This window comes from Aptenodytes forsteri, unplaced genomic scaffold (genome assembly GCF_000699145.1).
Source record: "Aptenodytes forsteri isolate BGI_AS27 unplaced genomic scaffold, ASM69914v1 Scaffold227, whole genome shotgun sequence".
Lineage (NCBI taxonomy): Eukaryota > Metazoa > Chordata > Aves > Sphenisciformes > Spheniscidae > Aptenodytes > Aptenodytes forsteri.
In genome coordinates, this window is record NW_008795365.1 from 1,706,616 (window position 1) to 1,714,137 (window position 7,522).

The 7,522-nt window shown below is 39.5% G+C and overlaps 2 long non-coding RNA genes across 2 annotated transcripts in view; both read left to right on the forward strand.

Moving 5' to 3' along the window:
• LOC109279490 overlaps positions 1-403 on the forward strand; it is a 2,276-nt gene extending 1,873 nt beyond the window's left edge. The window contains exon 3 of the long non-coding RNA XR_002086204.1: positions 388-403. This is a non-coding gene — a long non-coding RNA (uncharacterized LOC109279490). The remainder of the gene's footprint in view (positions 1-387) is intronic.
• Positions 404-452: 49 nt separating this feature from the next.
• The window catches only part of LOC103899731, a 9,389-nt gene continuing 2,319 nt past the window's right edge, over positions 453-7,522 (forward strand). The window contains exon 1 of the long non-coding RNA XR_657629.2: positions 453-675. This is a non-coding gene — a long non-coding RNA (uncharacterized LOC103899731). The remainder of the gene's footprint in view (positions 676-7,522) is intronic.

The following is a 7,522-nucleotide window of genomic DNA, read 5'->3' on the forward strand; positions in this document are numbered from 1 at the left end:
CAAGCCTGTAGCGCTGCATGGGGTTGTTGTGGCCGAAGTGCAGGACCCGGCACTTGGCCTTGTTGAACCTCATACAGTTGGCCTCGGCCCATTGATCCAGCCTGTCCAGGTCCCTCTGCAGAGCCTTCCTACCCTTGAGCAGATCAACACTCCCGCCCAACTTGGTGTCATCTGCAAACTTACCGAGGGTGTTCTCAATCCCCTCGTTCAGATCATTGATGAATTCCTCCTGCAATGTCTTGTCACATGTCGCTTTTAAAATTTTCTTTCAACGTCTCGCTCTATGTGGTTCAATGTCCCTATTTTTTAATTCTTGCCTATGTTTCTTGTGCCCTCTCCCTTTTTAAATTCTCTTTCTGTGTTTCTGTATTGGATTTATGTGTGTAGGTTTTGGTAGCGGCGGGGGGGGGGGGGGGGGGGGGGGGGGGGAGGGGGGGGGGGGGTTCCAGCCGGCTGCAAGAGGGACCTGCCATTGGCCAAAGCTGAGCCACAGTTCTCCAGGTGTGGCCTCACCAGTGCTGAGTGGAGGGGAAGGATCATTAGACTTTGCTATGACCCCAAGCAAGGTGGCTTCACCAGAGGCTGTAAGAAGCAGAGGTATTCCTGTCCACTGGCCCATCAGACTGGCCCGTGAGGGAGATGCCAGGCAACTGGCAGGAAACAGCAGTAGAGGAGGTGAGCTGTGCAGCATGGTTTTTATATCCACCTTGTAAAATGAAATAATTTCCTATGGCCAGAACTGGTTATGAAAAACATGTCCATCTGTACTAGAACCGGGTTTGAAAGATATGTGGAATGAAGTTCTCACTTTAATTATGAAGGTCTAACATCTCTATTTGCAGCGGGAAGGCTTTGTGGGAAAAGGGCGTATTTGCCTTCTTATAAGGGGTTGCAACCCCCAGCTAGGAATAAATGTGTTTTCATAATTCAGAAGCCAGGACGTTTTATGTAGCTCCCTGTAAATCTTTGGAAACGTAGAGGAAGCAACATCTCTGGTCTTCTCTAGCTTTCTCCATTTCCCATGAAACTGCTTAACCATTTTGAGATTTTTGTCTCTACCACCCAACACTACTGGCCTTTGCAATCCATTTCCTCAACATGAAGGGGCAGTAGTACCCTTTTCTACTAATTGTTACATAAGGACAAGGTGAGTATCAGAAACTTGCCTGTTCTCAGCTTCCCCAAATCAAATCGGTCCTAAGGATCTTCCTACAGGTTAGAAGAAAGGAGAAGTCACTATCCTTATCACACAGCGCAGACGAAGTGAAGGGTACCTTTAAAGTCAAGGAGAACTAACAGCGTACAGCTCAGTCAACACTTCAGGGTATGACTGTTTGTTTTTTAAAAAAAAAGGGGCATGAGAGTCTTGTTCGGTCTTGTCCTTTTAGGTTTCCAGTCTAAACAAAATGGATTTCATTTAAATGACCATCTTTTTAATAACACTTTCTTCTTGCTACATATGTCAAAGATTTTTTTTAAAGTGTTCCTAAGAAATTTAACCTTGCGGTACCTTTTTTTTTTTTTAACCACCAGTGAAAACTAGCAGTTCCTACCAAAACAGCCTCATACAGAAATCTGCAATTTTTTTATACACAGACCATACAAACTATTATCAAGTAATCAACAGAAACCATGCTTTAGTTAACATATACTTTTTAACCCACCAGAATAAAACCAAGAAACTTTCTCCAAAAACCTGACTTGTAGCGTTGGGCCTTTCTTTCTTTCTTTGGAAGATCTATGCAGTCAACTTACTTAAACATGGTTAAATTCTGGACATAATTATTTTTAAGAATCCAAGCAAGACTACTGATTTATTTTAATAAAAGGAAAACTCAAGAGACTTTGCTAGCTTTTGTTGCTTTCTGTAACTGAGAATTTTTTTTTCTATCTAATATTTATGAGTATACTGCACAACAAAATAAGTATTCTTGTATAACTTATTTATGTACTCATGTTTGAGGAAGGAATTATCAGCATTTTACTTAGTATCTAAATCAGGAAATTTAACCTTGCGGTACCTTTTTTTTTTTAACCACCAGTGAAAACTAGCAGTTCCTACCAAAACAGACTCTTATAGAAACATTCTTTCTACATTCTTTCTAGATGTAAAAAAGCAATTTTCCCTTTTATTTCAGGTGTCATAAGGCATACATAATACACACTATCCCCAAATTTCCCTTTGCTTCTACTTTACAAGCAAAGTAAAACACAAGCTCTTCATTTTAAATTCCTCTCTCCCCTTCTCAGATAACTTCTACAACTGTTTTTGCACTTCCAGTTTAGCAAATATTATAGACAAGGTAAATCTACAGAAATAATTTGCGTAGCAAAAAAACGAAACCAACTCTATCTCTGTACAGCACACTAGAGCCTGACGGTCTGCTTCCATGGCAAATTCACTGAAGTTAACTTCATACATAAAAGCCTCTAATTTAGGAAAAATATTTAGGTTTGTTCTGTATAATTCTTTACTTTTGTCTACAATAAGCAGATATGAAGGAATAGATTAATCAAACCTAAATTTCATTTGGCGTAACATTAGTCAACAGTTCAGGTGTAATTTAGGCAGAAAAAATCAGGGTCTGAGTGCTTTGCCAGGCAGTGTTCATTCTTGGCAAGTATATGCTTTTTCATAGCACTGCTATAGCCTGTTCAATGTCCTGCTTTTGACTTTGCTTCAAATTTACATCATTTAGCTAGGTCTAAGTATTTACACCACAGTGTAAGTCAGTCTAGATGCAGGCAGCCTTATGCCTCATTGACAATAGTTTCCTTAGAACCCTGGCTCACATGAGAACCTCCGTGTTGTTCCTATTTCCTCATACGAATACAGCTTTCTTCCTTTCTGGGTCCTCCTTAATTAAAAATACTTTGAATAGTTTGAATCCCACTGTAGCAAAACATTATGGCAGAACACATAAATTACGAAGAAAAAACTACTGCTAGCGTGGATCACTTCCCAGCACTCATAATAACAGGGTAGCACACTGCATTTCCAGCCCCTCTCACCTCCTGCCTTACTCGCCGTAGTCACAGCCTTTCGCTGCGCCTCTCCCCCTGCCCCAGCAGTGGGGAATGGGCCGGGGAGGGAGGTGCCGATGGGCCCTATCTGCCCTCTCCCCAGAAAATCACCATTCGTTTCCTTCTGCTGCTGCTGCTTTGGGGGGTGGATTGGAGAGATTCTGCACGGGCAGAGCCAAGATACTGAGTACTATGGTTGGAGGTTTTTAAAGAGCAGAAAGCTGTTTAAAAAAATCGTGGTCTCTCTCTATAAGTACGATTAAATCTGGTCTCTGTAGGGAACAGAGACCAGATTTTACGTGCTGCCTCTTAATTTTTTACTTCCACAAATTAAACAGGGTGGAGGGACAGATAGTGCCTGCGCTCTATAATCTTCTGCCCTTTTAGATTACACTTCAGTAGATTATTCAGATTTACCTCTTTTAGGACATTTCTGTGTAAAGTATTTGCATTGCAAAAAAAAGTATTCTCTCTTCTTTTTTTTTTTTTTTCCCTAAGCAAATAATTCATTATCAAGATTTTATTTAGCTGTGTGTTTCTCAATTCTCTGATTATTTTTTTTTCCTGGTGTTTTATAGTGCAGTCTGAAATTTATCCATAAAACTGGTAATTTTCTGATTGTAGTGAGTTTTCCTGAAACGGGGATATCATGCATCTTTTTATACAAACTTGTTTTATCTCATTATTATGCTTTTCTTAAAGTTCTGGTTCTTCTATAAAAGATTCTTTTGTAAAAGTGCCCTAGTGAGGTGACTGAGTATTTTATCAGTTGTTTCCTACCAAATTTGCCCATTGTGCAGGTTAAAGTCTCTCTCCCTCTACTGCCAACTCAAAAATAGTTAATCATGCAATTTAGCCCGATGATAATTTATTCCAGCTAATGATGCATGAGATGTAAAAAGCCCAAAGGAGGAGTTTGGGGGACTGGAAATTAGGAGGGGAAAAATTCCCAAACCAAACATTCCCACCTTTTTTCTTTGCAAACTCAGCATATCTTATGCTGAAATTACCGAGACACCATGGAGCCCTGCTTTTTTTACAATCTCTTGGTGGTGGAATCACACTTTAAATCATTCCGCAGAAGCATGACTTAGTTAACACTTCATTATGCAAGAAGATTTCCACTATGCTGTATTTGGCAGAAAAATCTGACTTTTCTCATGCATTTTATCCATCACCCATTTCAAATTAAGAAAATGTGACTTTAAAAGTTTTTCTCTAAAATGCCTATGGCTGAATGTCTCTATCCAATCATCAGTTGTACTAGGTGGATATGTTAAAAATATGAAAAATCAGATACCACAGTTAAATAAAGATATTTCTGTGATTTTTTTTCCCCCCTCAAGGAATAAATATTTCAGTGTAAAGCATTATTTGAAGAGTAACATGTTTCATCTCAAGGATCATGAATAGCTTACAGTATAATTTTACAATGTGGCTAGTTAAATGAATTTAGTAAGTGGAGAACATGGTTATTTGCTCACATAAGGATTTCCAAATTGTGATCTTCAGACTACCAGCTGTCTGAAGTGTCATAGTAACTGGCGCATACATGGTCCCAGGGCCAAATCATCCCTTTCACAACTTGTATTAAGGTGATGGGAGCCTCCAAAATATTTGAGGGTACCAAATGGTGTAGGAAATCTGGCAGTCATAATCTTAGTGGAAAATTCTTTTTCAAAAAGCAGAAAATAGACTTATCACTAGAATAATACTATATCCAGTCCCCAACAAGAGTCACACTTGTAATACTGGGATTCAAGCCACTTAAAACGTGGATACTTATGGTTATTTTCTACAGCTGAATCCCAAACTCTTTATTCAATTTTTGCTCCTTTCTTTAAGCAAGACTCCAATTTGCAATATTTATAAACTCAAACAGTGAGGTTATATGCAACTAAATCATAACACCTATTTTAATTTTGTATCCTTTTAAGGTACAAACTTAAGTTGAAAAAGAGAGATTCTTCTGAAATGGATAAATATCCTTGCCATTCTACTGGAAGTGTACTCAAAAAGAAAAGAGGGGGAAAAAAACCCACCCATGGCATTGTCACCAAAACCAGTCCACCTGCACTCCCAGAACATGTAAACCTTTATTTCTGCACCTAGCCCTTCTTTTTTGGATCTCTTTCAGCTAAATATGGTGTTCTAAGGATACCTCAGTGCATTTCAATAGGCATGGGCTTATGTGGAAAGACTTCTCAACCCTGGGCTCAGGTCTGTAATAATGTGATATCCTGACAAAGAAATTACAGAAATATTTTACAGAAAGTGCCATTAAGAAGTCATCTAGTCCACTTCCCTTACTATAAATATTTTTAGACCCATTTATAGAAGTTGCTGAATAAAGAGTGCAGTGAATGTTGTAGAAAATCCCTGCTACTCTCACATCGTGTATTTTCCATTATGCTAACACACAGGGGTTTTTTTTTTCCCCTGATGTGACTGGGTATCAGAAAATATTTGTAAATCTCTTTTTTTATAACTACCAGTGTTCAAAATAAGACAATTTTTAACAATATCCTGAAGTACCTCTCATTTCAAAAAATCACATTATAGTTTTATAAACTGCTTATATACATAAAAAAGAAACAATTAAAAGGTAGCCCTTGGTCTGTATTTCTTTTGAAAAACAATTTTAGCCTACATTAAATCAGTCTGTTAATTGAATTCATCTTTAAAATCCTCATGACAATGCAGATTCTGCTTTGAGAACTGACATCCCTTCCAAGAAAGAAACCCACATAGTGGTACATAAATTTCACACAATTTGAAAAGAAAGACTGCCAGAACTGAAAGAGCAAGGATTAAGTTTGAATTAGGTTCAATTCATATGTCGAAGTTAAAATTGTGAGTAGTGTTTCTGTAGATAGTAGAAACTCAGAGGGACAGTGCCCTGAGCAAACTGGCCTAGGTTGGCTTGTACAACTCTTGATTCTATGAAGAATATAGAGTCATTGAGTAATTTAGGTTGGAAAGGACCTTGTGAGGTCATCTGCTTCAGCTTCCTGCTCAAAGCAGGTCTAGTTTCAAAGTTCAATCAAGTTGCTTAGGGTCTTATGTATTCAAGTTTTTTAAAATTTTGAAGGCTGGGGACCCCACAGCCCCTCTGCGCAGCATGTAACAGTGTGTAACACCCAACTCCATTCCTGCATAGCCACAATACTTCTATTTCTGCTGCGCAGCCTGTCCCCACTTGGAGCCCCGTACACTTCCTTTTCGCATTTGAACTCAGTTAGGAGTTTCCTGTTCAGCCAGTCTGGCTGCCTGCTATGTACATCCATTTTCCTGCAGTTCAGGATGGACTGTCCTTGTGCTTTCAGGAGGCTGGCCTCGAAGACTGACCAGCTCTCTGTGGCCCTTTGCCCTTCAGAGCACCCTCCCATGAGATCCTGTCTGCTAGCTGCCCGAACAAGCTGAAGTTCAGAGTTTTTAGTCTGCCACTGCTGCTTCTACTCTCTGCTACTGCTGCTACTAGCTCCCTTTGCTTTTGAGAAAAAAAAATTTGTAAGGCAAGTGCCGGTAAAGTAGATCTCAAACTGTGCAAAACCACTCAATTTTTAAAATTACTGACATTGGATTAGAATTTTAGCTGCCGCATGGTATTACATCCAGTTGCCTTCAGACTGTAAAGGTGGCATAAGCTTACTCCTTGTTTTTCAGTGTCAGTTTTCTTCAAGAAGAGAAAGAGGTGATGAAATAGTTGCCCCTTTATGTCTGTGACTATGCTACATGTGCTTATGAACTCGGAAAGTGGAAAAAGTGGCCAGCCAGGTTCAGAAAGAAATTCTCCATTTGTCTGTCTCTGTGCTTGAGACAAGGTTATGGGTATTTGGTTTTTGTCTGAGTATTTTTAGGCTGCCTTTCAATTTCTAATACCCTGAGATCTGCCAAGAGATGTGCTGGCCACTCCCTGAGTTGTAATACTCCCCAGCAGATTCATTACCAGCCTCCTCCACAGGATTTCAGTGAGAGTAGAGCAGATACATTTCCATCTTCCAAAAGTTGTCGTCCGCCTTCTATCATATGAGGTGTTACGACATAATTCCAACTGCTTGCTCTTTTTTAACCCTCTCTCCCTCCACATACGATATAGAATTGTCTTTCCTCCTCTCTTCACTGTGGGTTTGTGTGTTGCCTGTCTCTCCGGTTACCTCTAGAGAGGGAAGTTTCTAGAGGGAAGATTTCACATATAATGTAAAGAGATTTGGTTCTCAAACCAAGTCATCAGTACTCCTCTAAAAATAAAGGTGCTTTCCATCACCATTGAAGAGTCTTTACAAAAAATTCTCCATATGCATAAATCTACTGTCGTGGTTTAACCTCAGTCGGCAACTGAGCACCACACAGCCCCTCGCTCACTCCCCCCCCGGTGGGATGGGGGAGAGAATTGGAAGAGTAGAAGTGAGAAAAACTCGTGGGTTGAGATAAAAACAGTTTAATAATTGAAATAAAATAATGACGACAACAACAACAACAACAACAACAACAACAA